A 19,674-nucleotide genomic window follows, 5' to 3' on the forward strand; every position below is an offset into this window, starting at 1 on the left:
TGACGTCTTCAGCAGGTGGAAGACTTTAATATTGCAATCAGACATCTTTCTGCTTTCAATCTCCTCTCCTTTAATACACTGTCAACATGTTCCAGACGATAATGTAACCTTGTAGCCTGACATTACCGTCACATATCTCCTGTAAGGCTTATATAGTTGATGATGATCGGGTTCATCAACCAGACTAATATTTACTCCTTATCAAAATACTGACGTGTTGACATTTCTGCCATTAATAAGAGGGGGACTTAATGGCCTTGCACTCAGGGATTGCCTTATTGTGTGTTGACACATTTCCTTGCGTCATCATTTCTGAGACCTCTCTATCGTGCAGACAGCCCTCGCCAAGAACTGGGTGAAAGGGCATTCTGTCAAACATTGACTTGCTGGAATAGCACACTTCCCCTCCGTGCTATCCAACTGTGTCACTTGACACAGCCAGTGAGTACACATACTGCTCCAACTGCCAATCAGATAACCTTGACACTTGTGCCACTATGGGCATAACATGCTTCTCAGATGGCTGATTATGAAGAGCCGGATAATATTGCTGTGGATCAAAATCACAGCACTTAACTCCCCTGCTCTACAGCGGCGCGATGCATAGTGGCTCTCTACTGCAGCGGCTGAGCACCGCCATCAACCTTGAGGTGTACACACACTCCACATTCCACAGCCAAGAGACGTCTCTGTGCTACAGCATTATGACAACAGATTCCCCCCCCCTTCCCTCCCCCTTCGAGAGGGAGGGAGGAAGCCTGGGGGAGGCTGGGAGTGGAAAGCAGCAGGCCTTCTCCCTGTCCCTGGGACATTATTGATGAGGTGAGGTAATGGATCTCCCCTCAGCTCTCGCGGGGACACCGGGGATAAATCAGACAGTGGGTGAGACCTAACCAGCCATTCCACCTCTCTCCACACTCAACTGCCATTTCATTAGCCTTATTTATTGGGGTGCTGCACTCGTGTGGACCCTCCCACTTTCACCTTCTCATAGAAACGAACAAAATAAAACAAATGCTATTCTTCCACTGCTATGGCAACCATACGTATACCCCAGTCCCTTTCAAAGCCTTTCCTGGAAATTGTCGTGCTTTGCCTCCCACACATATCTTCCCAGGAAATAATGGAGCTTTCTTTGATGGGGAAGTGGCTTGGGTGCTTGTGAAGATCGCAGCAGCACCCTATTGCAACATTAGCCAAGAGACAAATGGATGGTATTTGCTTTCTCTTCAAGGCCTGGCCCCTGGCTTTCAAAGTGTATCCAGTATAGTGTGCGTCTGCTGATGAGACAACTCAGCACTTCCAACCTTATTTGAATTGACTATGGCAGAGGCAGCAATTCAGCTTACAGAGCATCAACCGCGGCCCGACCTGGCTTGGTCTCCGAGAGCAGAGTGATGTCCTTATCACGTCCTTGTGTACGTTTGGAAGGCCTGCAGAGTCCTTATCTCCACTGCAGGGTCAGATGTCAATCCCTCCGTCGGTCATCCAGCCGGAGATGTGCTCTGCCTTTAGCTCGTTGGTTTATTGGCGAACTGGTACTGAGAATGATCCTTCCCCCATTGCCGTGGCAGGAGTCATGGGGTGCCCCCACATCATACCCCTGGTATTTGCTCCAGAAAATACATGCACAACTGGCTCTTCCAAGATGACTGCTATGCCTCCTTATCGCCCCGAGATGACAAGGCCTCGGTCTGAGAAAGACCATAAATCAGTTTCCTTTGTATCCTTTTTCATCGGAAAGAGGATGTGAGAACTGTGTAGAGAGAGAGAGAGAGAGAGAGAGAGAGAGAGAGAGAGAGAGAGAGAGAGAGAGAGAGAGAGAGAGAGAGTAGTCTGCTCAGAACCAAGACAGGTGTGAAAATGTCCTACTATCCCTTTAGTCTACGCTGACAGAAAACAAATCAATGCACATTTTAAGCATATCAGAATATTTATTTAAAGATGATATGCCGTATGCCTTGCTCCAAATTAAGCAAATGTATTAGATGAGCTGACTCGGTTGAAAAGAAAGAAGACATTTGATGTTGAACACTGGTATGTAACGCCTCGTTGAGCACTGGGTTATTCTGGGCATGTCAGGGAAAAATAAAACCAGCGTTGCTTAATCTGCAAATTGTTTAATTTGACCTTTTTCAAGCCACAGATTATAACAATATGTGAAACTAATGCCCTACAGCGGTATAGTGTTGCTGTGGAGGGAACAAGGACACATTTCTGAATCCTGAAAATAATACACCTTTAGTTTGCATTCCAGTCCAGAGAGAAACCAATGAAAATTTTCAATTTGACTTCCTTCGCGTGATTTAAGGAAGAGAAAAGGTATAACTGGGGGAGAAAAAATGTGTGTGTGTGTTGGCTGGTGTCCAGGTATAGGCTGACACAGGATGTTGGTCTGGAATTCCAGAAATGTGCAGCCTAGTTACACTATATGGGGTGCGATGCGGTCTCTCCTACTGCTGCGGTGCACTTTAGTGCTGCCTGCAAGCAATTGCCAGTAATGCAGTGCCGTGAATTATGAAGTAATCTGAAATCTGGATCACGATCCCCTGATCGTCCAGTATATCTCTATTTAACAAACAAATGTCCCTGTCACTTTTTGGAACAGAAACACAAAGATCAGTCTCTTTCCCAATTGTTTTATTACAAAATGAAAAGAAAACACATGCAAACACACACTTGCATACTTGCGCAAGTATCACAAACACACAAACTCACACAAATTCCTTGTTTTTCGTCAGCCTCTGTGGGGAGTGGAGAATACATTTTCCCAGACTTGCCTCAGACCTCAGAGTCATGACAATAATAAATGGCAGCAGTGGCAGGATGAATTATTCCTTGACTAAAAATGTACATCACGGCCAAAGGAAGGACCAGACATGTAATTATAACCATGTTATAAATAGAAGCACATGCCACACTAGAATCCATCAGTTCTGGAACCCTGACCCTGTTAGCTTCCTTGGGAGGTTTGAAGCAAGCATGGAGGTGCTTTAAGTTCTTTTGAATCTAGATATTTTATTGATTTTGAATAGGCGGATGCACACACACACACACACACACACACACACACACACACACACACACACACACACACACACACACACACACACACACACACGGCTTAATTGGCCATTGCTTTAATACAAGTGTTGACTCACGATACAAACTATGACATGCTGACTCTGCTCTATATCCACTTTGAATCCTTCTTCCTGGAGATTAGAGGCTTGTGTCATTTAGAGAGGCAGATAGAGGATGCCCTTTTGAAATGCATTGAGCTTTGAAGTGGTGATATACAACACTATATAAATTCAGAACACACAAACACTGGCCTAAGGGGAGACTAACCTACCCGTCACGCAGTCCTCTATCATCTGCTGTTGTTTTGATCACAATGTACCTAGATTATGCAGCAGATAAAAAGCTGACATTTAATGCCAGTATATTAACAACTGTTTAAGATACATCTGGTCCCGCAAATGAAGAAGGGCAGAGTAGGGTTCTCAACTGGGTGATTTATTAGTATTCGTTAGCCATGCAATCTCAATACGAACTAAATGAGATAAGGTCCATGGCCTTATCTCATTTATTAACCGCATATTACTAACAGAATAGAAACAAATAGAGAATAAAACCAATGCTGAGGTGGGGGGGATGTTTTCACTGTCTGAACAATGGTTTTGGTTGAATGTGTGGAATATGGGATTTGATCTCTCTCTCTCTCTCTCTCTCTCTCTCTCTCTCTCTCTCTCTCTCTCTCTCTCTCTCTCTCTCTCTCTCTCTCTCTCTCTCTCTCTCTCTCTCTCTCTCTCTCTCTCTCTCTCTCTCTCTCTCTCATCTCTGAACCAGTGATATAACCTCAATGGATCCATCAAAACAGAAAAGGAAGCACAACTTGTGCCCCTTTTAACAAGGTTCCCTAAAATGTACAGAAAAATGCAGTGATTGGGATTTAGTCTCTTCATTTGTTTGTTCATAAACATACCGGTACTTCTCATGTCATATCAGTTCAGTAAACCCCCACTATGATCTGTCTTGAGTTTCAAACCTGGTGCCTACACGTGAAGCACAGATGTAGACTTCTATGCCAGCATTGTGAGAGGTGCTTGGTTTTATCAGCTCTCCGACTAATTGGGCATCACCGAAGATGGGGATAGATAATCCTGATACGAGGCGAGCTCCAGCCCACCCCAGCTCGAGGAAACGCTTATTTCCTGTGCTGTGACGGTTTGATGGAGAGATGGTGGTGGGGAGATGGAGGGTAAGCTGGCTGTCTCCCAGACTGCAGAGCAGAAAGAAACATAATCACCTGACATCAGCAGAATGTAGGTCAACACAAGCCTGACAGAGTGGTTTGAATTCCTAGTTAAAAAAACAAGACAAACTGACAAAATCTCTTACATATTTACGATATAATATGTGTGTCTCTGTGTGGTAGACGTATTTAATTTATAAATACATACGAATATATGTAATAATCTATTTGTAGATCAATTTTTTGCCATGTTATTATTGGAATGGAAATGGTAAAGTCTTAAATGTAAAAGAACATGTGCTGCAACATGGAGAAATTACTTTCAAGGCTGACTTCCGCTATGATGTTTGACCAAGGAGGAAGGATCCAGACCATTAACAGAGGACACTCATCACCTCTGCTCACAGCATGGACTGTTGTCATCTCCCCAATACTATTCTTCAATGTAGAGTCAGTGTGTTCACAGCTTGGCTCTGCCAGTGGGCATCAAACAGTGCAGTCAGAACAGATGCAGACTCCGAGTGTCAGGACTTGAAATTACCCATTATAGTGTCTCACTTCAGAATGTTTATCACATGTGTGGGAGACGTTTATGTCTCATTCATAACCTCCCGATGAACGGTTACAGCTGAACCGGGGATCGATACGTAAAACAACTCATCTAAAAGTAGAATCGAAGGGCGGCAATGAAAAAACAGAAACGCTGAAACGCAATTCTCGACGTTTCGATATAATGTTCTGGGCCATGAGTGTGTGCGGCGAGTGAAAGGAGCCGCTCCTGAGAGGAGGAGCGAGAGAGCCGGGGACCTATCGAGAGAGCCGATCCACAAGACGCTCCAGCCTGTGGTTCGTAGCAGCAGCGCGGCCGCTGAAGGAGCACCGGACCAGTAGGCTTGTGGAAACAGTTATTACCCAAACCGCCGTTGGAGCAAATGAAAACGGAAACATTTTTTTTTACATGTGGATTATTTCGGGAAAACGAATACATCAATTGTTCATCGAAGAAAGCGAGCGGCGAGCGGATCTGAAGTGATTCTCGACGACGGGCGAACAAGCGTAAGATAACGCCGCCGAACTGTCTCCTCTTACCCGCAGCTAAGGTTAGCTCGCCGCCCTCTCTACCGCGGTGTGGAGGAGGAGGGTTCCGTGTTGTTGTTGGGAGGGGAGACGGGCTCTACTACGCTGGGATCAGGCTATGCTTCGGAGCGGAAACATTCCTCACTGTTGTCTGTTATATCTAGAAATAAAGCCGTTTCCCGGTCCTTTGGGACTCACGGTTAGACTCGACGCGCAGGCCGACGGACTCCGTGCCGTGTCACGCCGACAACGCGCTCGAGACGATGTTATTTATTTCAGTTATAATGAACAACACGTGCTACATGGCTAATGTGGCTAGGTTATGCTGCAGCTAGCGATGCTAACTAGGGTCCAGGGAAGTGGCGCTAGCTTTACTTCTGATTTAAGGATCGTCTAGTGATGAAAAACAAATTTATATATATTAATATTTGACCTGTGTGGGTCTTTTAGTCCCATGTCGTGCGTTGGTTAATGTATGGGGCGGGGGGGGTATCGGCGCTTTGGCTACATTTGTAAACATTGGTGTGAAGTTAACAGTTGCAGTTGGCTAACAGTCAGGGCAATGATCTTGACTAATGGTGGAGCGCTTCACTGTCAGACTTAAGTGTTGATATTCTCCCTTTAAGATAATGTGAATGTAGATATTTTCCCTTTAGAATAATGTCTATGTAGACATCGCCCTGACACAAAACGTTTTAGCCTGATGTCAGGCGAAGCTGCTATCTGTCATCCGCGGGGCATTCATCTCCACTATAGGTACTGGTATTGATGATGCCAGTATGCTGGTGTTTTAACAGGCTACTGAGGACGTTGTTCTCCTCATGCAAATAACACTGAACCACTTGTGAGATGTGTTATTTAGTTATATTGGGTAATGTATTACCGGGCGACACATTAACATTGTTGTTACATTTTAAGAACTTGCATCAAACTTGACACTTAACACATCGACATACATACGTACAATACATAGCTCGGTTAACTAATTACTAATTAACTAATTAATTCAATTTTTCGTATTTATTAATAATATTAGCATTATTGTATTGTACATTTAAAACTGGCGACAATTTATCCAAATTAGAAACAGTTACCTAATCTTTTTTTTTTGTGAGGGCTTGTAACTTCTTGGCTAATAAGAACATAATCCTGTTTGTTTACACTGGATTAAAGGTCTAATCAACTCGTTTTATGTTTTATTGCAATGCAAGACCCTGGGTAATAACATGAAAATGGAGATGGAGTTGAAAGTGTATTTGAATATATTGGAATTTCAGTGCTGCATATGTATATTGCACCAATTTCCCTGATCTTTTGGAATGAAGCATGTTTTATAAGGCTTCTTGTATTTTCTCATCATCACAAGCCAGGGGACACGCTGTCTAGTATGCTTAGAGGGTCTGTTTTTGTTTGTTTATCCAGTGAACCTTCCCTCACTTGCTCCTCAATTTTTAAAAAGGGTCAGCTGCCAAACGGCACCACTAAAATCACACAAGTCTAATGATAATCCACCATGGTGTGTGATTAGACCGTGCAGCTGTCCTCAAGTTCTGGGCAATAATGGCGTACTTTGTCTAGTGTGTTGGGAGGGGAAGGGGTTAAAGGAGCATGAGGAGCTGGCTCCCCTTGAGCCAAGAGGATAATGAGGCCAGAGATGATCCCAGGCTCAGTATGGTGCCTTGGGGAGGCAGTTTTACTACTAGTTAGATTTCTGCTCAGAATATGAAGCCTAATGCCACTATGAAACTGAACTGAGGACCGCGTCAGTTTTTATTGTCAGAAATACAATGAATGAATGCATGAGGAACCCTGCACCTCCCTAAATCGTGATTGTTGCTAGAATTAAATATAACCCGTCTGTTTGCTGTCTGCACTCAGCCATCACCTTACCATGTTTTTTTGTGATTTGTCTTTTTAAGTGCAGTGAAACGTGTTTTATCAGACACACAAATTGCTTTGCCTGAATCATGAATTAAATAGTAAGCATTTCTCTACTTGACACACATTCTAAGATACCTTTACCTTGATACCTCTGGGCTATATGTGGCCTGAAGGGTGTATTGGAAGGTTAAAAGGGGTGAATAAAATTAAATTCAGAAAGTTTTGAGTGTTTTCGAACAAATTAGGGTCCAAATTGTTCTCCAAGATTGGCAGTTTGATGTTTCTAATAACAAACCAAACATCATTCTGTTTTTGTATGTTGGCTTTATGAATGATCCCCAATTCAAACATAAACCTGCATGGGTCAGAGATGTGAAATCAAAATGTTCTGGTCAATCAGGGCCTGATAAATGCCATCACTGGTTGTGATGGTGTCTATGTAGGTGCTTGCATCATTATGTTGTAATGGCGGGATGTTTTCAATTTACAGATATTGTTACATTGAAATGCTTTTCCAAGATGCCAGGGTTGACCGTATTTGCCCTATGGCCAGGAGCTCATATCACAAAGAAATCACATGTTCTCTTTTGAAGATTCATCTCTCTCACTCATACACTAGCTCACACACATTGCTGTTGTCCTCGCTGGCTATATTATTGTGGCCGTAACACAAAGGGGAGCTGGTACATTGGGACTCCCTGCCCAGGGGTTAATGGGATCTGGTGGCTAGACGGACCCTGGGCCTGTCACTCCCTGGTTTTCACAGAGTCGCAGTAGGATTTATGAAGAGAGGTTTTCATTACAACAGAATGGGCAAAGGCCTGTCTTTGTTGGCCGGGGGGTATGAGCTCCTCAGCTGGACCTCAAAAGTAATACATTTGAATTTGAGATGAGCATTGCATTGAGATTTAATAACGGGTTTAATTTTATGTACTGACACATGATCAGCTTCTGTGGCGCAGGTAATGATGACACTAATGCAATATGATCCTGTGTTTGTACAGAATGTTCCTCGGTTTAATAAAAGCTCAATGTTTAAGTAATTAGCATTTTTACTTTCGGATGGTTTGTGAAATGGCTGAACGGCAAAACCAGTTCGGCTGTCAACAAATGTTCTGAATTTGAATATGAATTGTTAAATGAAAGAAAGAAGACATTAGTATGTGAAAAATTATGTTGGAATGGAAAATAAAATAAATGTACGTGTGTGTACCAGATTTGAATGTTTATTTGGAGGTAAATTGACCTATACAAGTAGCTATATCTCCTTTGTATTGGTTTGGCCTCTTACGGATAATGTTTTGACTTAAAGTAATCTGGCTGTCTCAGCTGGGATTCAAAAACCATTTATAAAATGCATTTTGTTCTGGGATGGATGGGCACGGCATCTTTGTGCTACTTTTTTTGTGTCCCACCCAACGTGGTGTTATACTGAGGAGCTTAACCCTCACTTGGGACAATGACATCAAAATAAATCTCAGCCCAGGGACCAGACCGAGCGCTACATGTCCACACACACTTCGCCCCCGGTGTCCCTTGGTCACCACGTCGAAGAGCAAACGGGCAACTCTGCGTCGCGAAAAGACCATAACATGGGTTTGAGATGGTGGAACTTTCACCTATGTTTTAGGAAGACTGGCAAAATATTGGATTTTACTCTGGTTTTCGCTAAATTGAAGGTCTTATTACAGTAACTATGAAAAAACGGCATAGATTACTATGTTGACAATCACATAAGACATGTTACCAAGTTCATGGAGAACACTACCGTCTTTTTCCAGACGGAATTATAGACTTGTAAACTCGCCAAGCCCTGATGTGAAAGATGCATTTCAGCATGTAGAACAAATGTGGAACCATTCAATTCAGCAGAACAGCGAAGATGCCCTTTCCCCTCAATCACCTATAGCTACGCTCCACCACAGTTCTCGATGGCCGAGAAAGTTAGAGAGTTGGGGCGCTTTTTCTGGGAGGTTTATTTGACTATTCTGTTTCTTCCAACTCCCAATCTTTGCGACAGCAGCCTCTTTAACCTGTTTTATTTGGTAAAGATATGCACATTAGTCTTTTATTTATCCCACCATTGTTTGACTGAGAATGTGAGTCGACTGAGATGATTTACCAATTCTAGTGTACAGCTCTACGTTATTGTTTGCCTCTTTCTCAGAGGTTTTCCCCTCTACTCAAATATTTTTTGTGGGAAACTGATGTTGAATAAAACATTTCTTTATACTGTTTATGCTTTTATGTATTTATATCTTATCTTCATATATCTTTAGACTACTCTACGAGCTCCAACTTTCTGGTTTGTCGAACTACCCTTGTTTCACGTCCGAGTTGTTCCTCGTCTTTCTTTATTTCTTAACTTTCGGAGAGCTCGAAGCCGTTATGGTTTACTCTACAGACCTATAACCTATTCGGTGTTGCCCGCGCCTACAACCCCACCCCAGAAACATGAATGTTCGAAACAAATATGAAGCAAAAGAAAGTGGCTTCTGAAAACACAAAAGTTAGCTGGTCTGACCTGAGGCTTTAATTGTTTATCTTAAATCTACAGGGCCAGAAGGTTTTTCAAACACGGGGGGCATTTTTAGTGCAGACAAATTTAGCCTGCACATTCATTGTTTGTTTGTTGTGTGTCTTAATGCCCTGCCAACAGTGGACTTGATTGGAAGTTCCTACTACAGTGTTTTACATTTGTTCTCCAACTACTGGTCATTGTATTGGAAGGACATGATATTAGATCAATGAATATATTCAGGAAACTGAACGAAGAACTTTTATTTGAAAAGGGCAGACATAACTCATTATGTGAGCAGAATTCAATCTAGGAAAAAATCCTGTAGTCCTTATCTTGTTGCAAGAATGACAATCACGTCACGCATGGTCTTGCTGGGAATGAGGACCAATGTAACTTCAATTCTATCTTACTCTTAGTGGTTTATCCAAATCGCCTGACCTTGCGTTAAAATGCAACGTGACGAATTAAGGAGTAATGGTTTAGGTCATACAATTGTAATAATCAGATTGTCACAATTAGCAAATGGTGATCTCAGGAGAGGATTTATATTTTCACGCAGAAGAAGACATCGTAATTTTGGGGTAAAATAACTGTTTCTAGTTGAAATATTTTTTTGGAGGAGTAGAATTCTAGGAGTTTGCACTTGGTATTGCTTTTGCTGTTTTTATTCAATTTTAACTGTGATTTACTTTTAAATTGTTGTAGTGGACTTGGGAGTTGAGGAAGGGAGAGAGGGGATGTGGCTCTGTGGTAATTGATTCACTTCACTCAGTTATGCAACAGCGATGACAGCTTGTTAGAGGACATTGCGTTTGAATGTTGGTTGCCGCTGTGGGGTGTGGTTATATTTAACATGAAGATTAGCTTGGGGTTTCTTTTTTGGAAACATGGTTATGAAATCTTGTCTCCTGCAATATCTGTAGTCTGGTTTCTTGTGTGCCAGTTTGTAGCAGAGCAATTCTGTACTCTAAAAAACGTAGTAGAGGAATGTGTTCCAGTGAAAGGTGTGTAGGCCAATTGGTATGCGTGTTGTGTTTGGACTATTGCACCACATGCTTCTATTTCATTCTGTTTTTTTTTTAGGTGCTTATTAGAAGTCAGAAATCAAATCTTCAATGGGTAGACGAGATGGATAACACAATTTTGTACGAACTAAAGGGATGCCATCACCATAACCCAATCTAATCACCTGCTGTTCACTTTCCATACTTGGTATGCTCCCTATATGGGAAAAATTGCATGTCTATCAACCTGGATTTAAAGGTGGATTAATGGAGCATTTGGACAATGATTTGGAAATCCATATGGGCTAGTGTAGTATGCATTATGGACCCAAGAAAAGCATTCTCGAAATGTAATGCAGTTTACCCTGCATAGCGTTAGATATGATAAAATATATGATAAAGCAGTATATTAACATTTTCAAACATTTGGTATCACGCCTTGTGTTCTAATATTCTAATATTAGAAATAATAAGGAATGGGATATAGAGGAGGATTGACAGCTCTAGTAAAAAGAGGTATGTGAAATTTGGTGCCACCAAATGAAAAACCAAGTAGAAAATGTTATTCTTTAACCCTGCCAGGAAAATGACTACACATCGTCCAAGACTTCGCTGGGTACAATTTAGCAGGTCATTTATCAAAAGCCACTATCGGTTAATAGACACATTGACACATCCGGACAGCAGAGTCAACCATGCCAGCTCGTCAGGAGCAGGTAGGGTTAAGTGTCTAGCTCAGGGACACACTCACCAGGAGCTGGTGATCGAACTAGCAACCTTTCTGTTACAAGACAACTGCTCTACCTCCTGAGCTAAGCCGACACCGTAATTACGATGGTGCACTTGTCCCGAATATCAGGCTAGTGATTTTACTTGGACTGGGAGCCTGCTGGGACTACAGCTGGGGGTCTGGACTTACTCGAGACTTGACTGCTTTGGGACTTGCAAGCCAGCATTTGATGTTGGATCTTCACATTTGAAGTACTATGATAAATGATCATTGTATGCATGTACGTTTATTTCATTGATATAAAAAAATAATAATTCACTGACCCCTGCTTTCCGTCGTTTTGCCAGCGCTTTCTTACGGGGCATGGGTAACGGGGATGACTCGGTGGTGGTGGTAGTGACTAAATGAAATACCGAATGATACGGAAAATAATAAATAATGTTGTGTAAATGTTTTGTATACATTAGAACAGCCTGTAAAGATTAATCTTCCATCAAGCAATTAGCATAAGAGCCAGCTGATGCAGGGAGTGGCAAACAATAAAAATCTTTCTGATCACACTCCCTGCTTTTCGGCTATGTGGCAGACTCGTCTAGTAAACAAACCAAATGATTCAATAAAATGAGCCTATTAGTTTCCCCTCTTCCTGCATTTTGAGGAGCCGTCAATGCCAACACGGCTTTGACTCGTTTAAAAAATCGTTATTCATGTGACGCCGAAAGCATATGGAGCCATTCACTTCGTATTCGTAGCGGGACACAAACAAGAACTAGTAATGGAGAAAATAACACATTATTTCCTGTCTTTCTTTTTATTTAGAGCTGTTTTACTCAGCTTTTATTGTCTGATATTGATGTCCATCTATTTTTATTCATTACCTTCAGTTTAATCTTAGGTAATGTTTTTTTGCATTTGCACCAGCCATTTTGGTCCCTTAATTAATGATGGTATTTTAGTATTTTATATATATTTGACAATGCATATTTCAACGTATTTTAATGTCCTACTATTAGTCATACAACATTCAATTATATTTTTAAAAGACTCTGGCATGCAGTAGAACAAGGACTTGACTGTATTCCAAGGTTTCATAATATGTTAACACGTGGTCTGGGTTTTCCCCACAAATCGCCCAAGCTGTATAACCTAGAAAGCCCCACGTTTTATAACGGAATGAAACAGGTCTGTTATCTGTCTTTTGTGAATCTCTGTTTGAAGAATACTGAAGCATTGCCATACCATTAACAACAGGAACACTACCACAAACTGATGCAGTGCAATCCCTCCCTCCTCACCCACTCACTAAATCAGACCCGTTGACTTCCACTCCTAAGGAAGCATGTGAAATGGATTATTGGCCGCTCCGGGCGGCGTAGCCTGCTGCCGTGTGGCACAAACGGTTCCACACCGCCAAGTGGTGCAGATCCTTCTCAGTGCTCCTAAATTATTAATCGGAGGAAGTAGGTCAACAAAAGCAAGGCATTCCCCGTGCTCTTCCGGCTCCACTTTGAGCCTAGGGTTCTGAGCAGGATGTGTGAGCCGTTGCTGCACGCCGCACAAAGACTGAGAGGTGGAACTGTAATGCCACGCACACCCACCACCTGGGTCCGGTTTCTCCCCCCGAGGCCGTTTGATGTATTATTTGCATCACCGTACAGCGGTCTGTTGATCTGCCTATATTGCTCTGAATGGTTATGTGTCTGTGTGAACAGAAGTGGTATCTTTTAAGCTCCCCCTCCCTATGTGTTTTGGTTGGATGCCTGTGCCTCCATGGTTACGAGGATTCATACTTGGCTGTTGTGGTGGTGTGTGAAGGCTTCATCCCTGGGCCCGGCCAATAGGGAGTGGGAGGAAAAGGTCTTATGTAATCCACATAGTGTCGGGCTGTTGGCAGCAGGGGGAACAGGCAGGAAATCCAATAGCTGCTCCGCTGTCCAGCCTGGATACAGCTGGCGGAACCACATCTGGACAAACAGTCCGACCAATCACTGGCCCACTTCAACTCTCTCACTGCTTCGCTATCTCTCCTCTATGCTCTGCTCTCCTCAGATGTCATTTATTGATTGTCACTCTCTTTGGAAGACCAAATAGACAATCATGATTTTTGTTTAAGTCTTTAGGAAATTGGATGTAAAAAATGGCTCATTTTCTGTACTTGGTTAATTGATGGCTTGGCTTAAAATCACCTTCCCATCTATTACTTGCTCAGCCACAAATCTTGATTGATGAAGCATACATTGATGGTGATGTGTATACAGTATGTGACTCCAAGCAGGGCTCAAGATAAACATTTTGTGCTGATGGAACTGGTTGCACTTTTTTATTTGGTGGTAGCTGCAGAGATTTGGTCGTACCCCTTTTTCGCCACTCTGTTGCAGGAATGCCATTTCCTTAGTCAAGTGCCTTCCATTTGTGCATGTTCATTTTAAAAGATTCACTCAGTTTAAAAAAAATTCACTTGCATTTAAATATATTGTAAAATGTTTTCATTGAATAGGTGGTCCTTTTTATATTCTGCCACCTGGATATAAAATATAAGAAAAATATTGAACATCACAACAACATGCAGTTGAATCGTGCAGAGTGGATGTCTGCAAGACAAAGTCAACACTACTGCAGGAAGATAAGCTTGTCGGCCTTCTCCGGAAGGATGTGTGATCTCTCTGGGCTGATGGTATCTCCAGCAGTAGAGAAAACACTCTCACTGGGGGTAGAGAAGGCCTGTACACACAGGTATGACAGGGTTAGGTCTGACAGACATGGCTCATAGTCTCCGTTCCAACACAAGAGAGCAGGGTCTTTGTCTGACTGGGCTGGCCTTAAGTCCCTCTACCAGAACCATTGCTCTGGCATGTGTCATATGTGTAAAATATGTAATATGCAATTAGACTAGACAAAGGAGTGATATGGACATGAGGCAGGGGATGAGTATTTGATAATTAAATTCACATTCATAATAAATACCTGGTCTGTTTCTGTAGAACGTGCTGCTGACTCTACTTGGAACTTGACCCGCTCCCAGAGTGTTATCATCCAGGATCCAATGTGGTCCCTCTCAGAGGAAGGCTCAGACGTCGACACATTGCAAAAACGTAGATTTCTGATTAGAATAATACAACACAATATCATTCTTCTTCTCAGTGATAATCATTGCTTTTTGTTATTATTTGAGCTGATTTCTCTTCGCTGGTACAGATCAGACCAGACTGTTCTTTTGAGTGAACACAAACACTGTCTCCATCTCAGTGAAATGCTTCCTCAGCTTTTGCAGCACTGTAAGGGTCTGGCCTTCCAGTACTGCTGGTCTGGATGGGTTCAACATAGTCTTCTGCTATTCTGAAGTTGTTAGTCGAACAAGTCTGTTTTGGAAATAATATATTTTTATTATATGTTATAATTTTATTTATGTTCAGAAATCTATCTGGAGGTAGGTGGACAATGGACATATCAGGGGAATGCTAGGAATTCCAGAAATACCAAACAACTGTCATCAAATACATTGTCAATCTTAACTAGTACAGGTTTTACTAGTCAGTTGAACCTGTAATATACTGTATACAACCATTGCTGTCCAACCATTTCCTGGGGATGTAACACCGGACCATATGGCCAAAATTAATCACAATGTTGTTTTTATATTTATGGATATTATCACGATAAATATGATAATAAAAAGGACAGCTACCTGGAAGAAGAGGTGCTGTTACTTAGCTTTTCATAATAAATATGACTTAGTCTAACTGACCAGTGCGTTTATCTGGATTTTTTTATGAAGATGGTGCGATCTGCTACGGTAACGGGGCGACTACATGGGGAATTCTTATATTTGGAGCCTAATTTTTGCTTCCTGTGATGTGGCACAAGCCTTTTATACAGCCTGCACGTCTTGTGTACTAGGATACATGTCTTGTGTGCTAGGATGAAGAGGTTTGCACATGACGAAACCAGTTTGAAATGTGTTATTGGGACCAATGAACAAAGAACATTAAAGAAACAAGTTTCTTTAATGAAAGTTTAATTATGGTTTCTAATATAAAAAAACTGGTTATCAGAACGAACAGGTCAAAAACCTTAGGTTGAGCCAACATGGCTTTACATTAAACACTGAATAAATCCAATAATACAGATTCCACTTTATTGTCATCTAGCAAAGTACAGGTACAGAGCAAATTAAATGCAATTGGCATCCCACCAGAAGTGCAAAAGAAGCATTAAATACCAAAGTGCAGGTTGAGTACAGTATTCTGTACAGTTATGTAGACAATAGATGAGTTAAGAATATGAACAGTGTATAGTTATATAAGGTTTTTCAGATGACATATCTACTGTGACAGATAAGACTGCTGTGATTCCCATCACATCAAATGCCTTGTTTCAATCATCGCTCAAACATTTTGGTGGTAGTATACTGAGCATTGATTAAATAAATGATAAATAAATCTGTAAACCAAATAGAGTAGAGCAGAGGGATTTTTTTTTTTCGCCCAGGCAACATGTAATCGGCATACATGACCCTCATTAGCCTCTTGAAGCCCTGTTTTTTTAACCATGCTTAGACATCTTTTCCTTGGTAAACAGTTTGTAATTGCGCTGGTTATTTTTTTGTATTACTTTCTTTTTGTTTAGGGTTAGTGCTAAAAAATCTAACACATTTGTTGGTTGTCTAACCATGTTGTATACATTTATATTTAGGGCATTTAGCAGACGCTTTTATCCAAAGCGACTTACAATAAGTACATGTCATAAGAAGTGCATCATATATCGCTGTCGGTACAGAAAGGATGTTCATAGAACCAAGTGCAAGTACAACAATTGCTAGGCTAACCAATTCCCCGTGTTACAGCAATGATGGGAGCTACTGCAGTTGCTACACAATTAAGTACTACAATACAATACAATACAATACAATACATTGTACAATGGTGGCCAGAAGGGGGAGGGTGGCTATGCAGAGTCGAGGTGGACTCTGAACAGGTGAGTCTTGAGTCTTTTTCGGAAGATAGTGTCGCGACTCTGCAGTCCTGAGAGCGGCAGGGAGCTCGTTCCACCACTGAGGTCCCAAAACCGAGAAAAGTTGTGACTTCGCTGAACGGCCTTTGCTAGCTCTTAGCGATGGCGGTACCAGACGTCCAGCTGAGGTAGTTGAGCGGAGGGATCGAGCTGGGGTGTGTGGCTTTCGCAATGCTTCGAGCTAGGCAGGGGCAGTTCCGTCGCCTGCCTTGTATGCCAGTACCATCGTCTTAAATTTGATGCGAGCTACTACAGGGAGCCAGTGGGATCCCGGAAGAGGGGGGGGTCACATGGGAGAACTTCGGTAGGTTGAACACAAGGCGCGCTGCCGCATTCTGGATGCGCTGCAAAGGTTTAATCGCAGAGGCAGGAAGTCCAGCCAGGAGTGAGTTGCAGTAGTCGAGGCAGGAGATGACCAGTGATTGGACTAGAAGCTGAGCTGCTTCCCTTGTGAGGAAGGGCCGGATTCTGCGGATGTTGTTAAGTGCAAATCTGCAGGATCGGGCCACCGCAGTGATGTTTGCGGTGCAGCATAACTGATTGTCCAATACCACACCAAGGTTTCTGGCAGTTGGAGAAGGAGATACAGTGATGTTCTCAACGGTGACCAGTAAATCCACGTGTGGGCAATCTTTCCCTGGGATTAGGAGGAGTTCGGTTTTGTTGAGGATAAGCCTCAGGTGATGGGCAGTTGTACAGGTGCTGACGTCCGCCAGACATTCCGATATGCGCGTTGGGCTTTATCAGATGAGGGGAAAGAGAGAAATAGCTGAGTGTCGTCAGCATAGCAGTGATAGGAAAAGCTGTGTGATGCAATTACCGAGCCCAGAGATCTGGTATAGAGGGAGAACAGAAGAGGCCAAAGTACAGAGCCTTGAGGGACACCAGTTTCAAAAATTTAGTAACCGGTTAACCAAAAAGTGAAAAAAATAAAAGAAGTGTTGCGCACTCATAATGTAGCCTGAAGGGCTTCCGTGATCTGGTCTTCACTAAACAAATGAATTTGTTTTCCATCTGTTAGTCAAATAAATAAGGATATCAAATCCAATTTGCTCAATAAATTTAGCATTTTAGGGAAAAAACACTCAATCAGTGTATGAATGAATAAGAATATGAATGAACAGTTTTGCATACTTAAGGCACAAACTGAAATTAGATTCAAGTAAATTTAAGGCAAAAACTGATTAGATTCAAGTAACTGAAGCACAACAGCAAAAAGTATAAGCACTGGTGGGCTTGGATGTCAACAGAACTGCAGCTTATGAGCCTGCCACGCATTACGCATGTGGCGCATATAACATAACATCAACAAAAATATATTATGTGTAAGACGGAAATACAGTATGTCTAAAACATTTCCAGTTAACATAACACATAAGTCCGCCCCACCTACTGCATCACTCTTTCTTGTTCCAAAAAATGTTATTATCTACGTGCCCGCCATGGAAAAGACTCTCCGCTGGAATGGAGGTTGCCGGTATAGGCAAGTGTTTTTGCATTGCATAGAGTTTACATTGCACATTCTTTTCACCAATCCGGTCAAAATACTTCCACACTAAGCTTCTTTTGGTCACCATTTATTTTAGTGTGCGTGCTGCCTGCAAGTTTAAACTACGTGATGCGCAAAGGCACAAAAATGTATCTAATGTATTGCAATTGTGTTTTTACTTTCATTCTACTTAAAGGTTGGGTATGGGATTTGCGAAACGCCAGCAGATTTTGAAAACACACAACTCAAATGGTCCTACCCCCTCTCCTTCAACTCTGACTCCACCCATTCCAAGTACATGGACGCGCAATCATGCACGAGCAAACACAGATACGCGAGAGCGAGCCATTAGCTAGCTAGTTAGCTAGCTAGCTCCAGTAGCTACCGCAGGATAACAACAAACAGAAGCTTGCTCTGGGTCACGAGCTTTGAGTACGTGCACGAAGGGGTCGCGCGGGGGGAGGGGGAGTGCAGTACGACCGTTTGATTGACGTTCTTATCGTCCAATGCCACTTGGTGGGTCTGGAAATCTTTGAAATCCGCGATCTTCAGGGACAACTGAGACGCAGAAAGGGTGCCGGCAGGTTCGAGCTACACACGTAGTCCGTTGATTGATCGACAAAATTGCAATTCTGTGAGACGGGGATAATAAACACATTATCTGCGAGGTATTTCTGGACAACGGCGAAAGCTTTGTTTATTGAAGAAAATGTTGCACAAAAGTTTGCCGTCCTACATGGTTGATCTTTGCTCATTGTGCTCGTTCTTCTTTTTCCTTGGATTTATTAGCAGGCTACACTATGTCGAGCTGCTATGAGGTCACAATGCTAACGGTGCTGCCGCGGCTATCGCAATCCGGTTTACCCCCCCCTCCACCAACACCATAAGGGTACTGTCGGCGCCGGTGGAAACGCGAGCCGTAACTGAACTGCGCCGAAAAGCACCTTCACTACTCCACCAAGCCGCACCGAACCGACCTGCACCCTCCGGTGGAAATGCGCAAATTCTGTGTACTTTGCAGTTTCATAAATAAGAGATTTTGTTTACAAGTTACGTCTGGGGGTGATGTGGGGTACTTATTGTTTACTGTTTACATCTTAGATTCCACAGTTCAGGCTGTTGCAGCTAGCTCGGGGGAGAGACTGTATGATACTAGGTGGTACAACCTGAGACAATAAAAAATAATTGCCTTCTGCATTTTAGTTTTTTCTTTTCCCTTCATTGTACCGAACTCGTACCGAACCGTGATGACTGAACCGAGGTATGAACCGAACCGTGACTTCAGTGTACCATAACACCCCTAACAGCAGTTTGTCTGAAACCTCTCCCTTCATTTTCGATTTCCATGGGGCGGAATCAATGGGCCCAGACCAAAATGCTTCTGGACCAATTGGATAGGCCAACAACCAATCATGGCAACTTAACGGGTGACGCAGCACTGAGCGGCTTAAGAATTGTACACAAGCAACATGCTTGCTCAACAAGCTTTAGGTGAAGTCGTTCGTTCTTCTTTTACTGAAAACATGCCGTCAAATTCGTTCAATACGGTCTGGATTAGTGTTGGCTCGGTCGTTCGCGAACCGGTTCGTTTCTCTCGTTCGTCTTGTTCACCATTCGATCCACCGGAAACTCGACTGAACGAGTTTCTGGTAGCACTAACTCCACTGAGTCTGACTGACTCAGATGAGAACCGTGCAATAGCGT

The 19,674-nt window shown here is 42.6% G+C and overlaps 1 protein-coding gene and 1 long non-coding RNA gene across 15 annotated transcripts in view; one reads left to right on the plus strand and one right to left on the minus strand.

Moving 5' to 3' along the window:
* Positions 1-2,623: 2,623 nt before the first annotated feature.
* On the minus strand, positions 2,624-5,567 carry LOC115545063 (uncharacterized). Its single transcript, XR_003977054.1, has 3 exons — positions 5,348-5,567; positions 4,579-4,731; positions 2,624-4,285 (listed from the first exon to the last, which is right to left on the minus strand). It is a non-coding gene; the product is annotated as an uncharacterized LOC115545063 (long non-coding RNA).
* The window catches only part of ncor2 (nuclear receptor corepressor 2), a 112,070-nt gene continuing 97,114 nt past the window's right edge, over positions 4,719-19,674 (plus strand). For 13 of the 14 annotated variants that reach the window (XM_030357787.1, XM_030357790.1, XM_030357796.1 and 10 more), the window contains exon 1: positions 4,719-5,314. The gene's annotated coding sequence lies outside the window, so the exon portion shown is untranslated. Of the gene's footprint in view, positions 5,359-19,674 lie in introns of all 14 variants that reach the window. The other variant, XM_030357788.1, reaches the window with a different exon arrangement.

The sequence above is a fragment of the Gadus morhua genome, chromosome 6, assembly GCF_902167405.1.
Source record: "Gadus morhua chromosome 6, gadMor3.0, whole genome shotgun sequence".
Taxonomy (NCBI): domain Eukaryota; kingdom Metazoa; phylum Chordata; class Actinopteri; order Gadiformes; family Gadidae; genus Gadus; species Gadus morhua.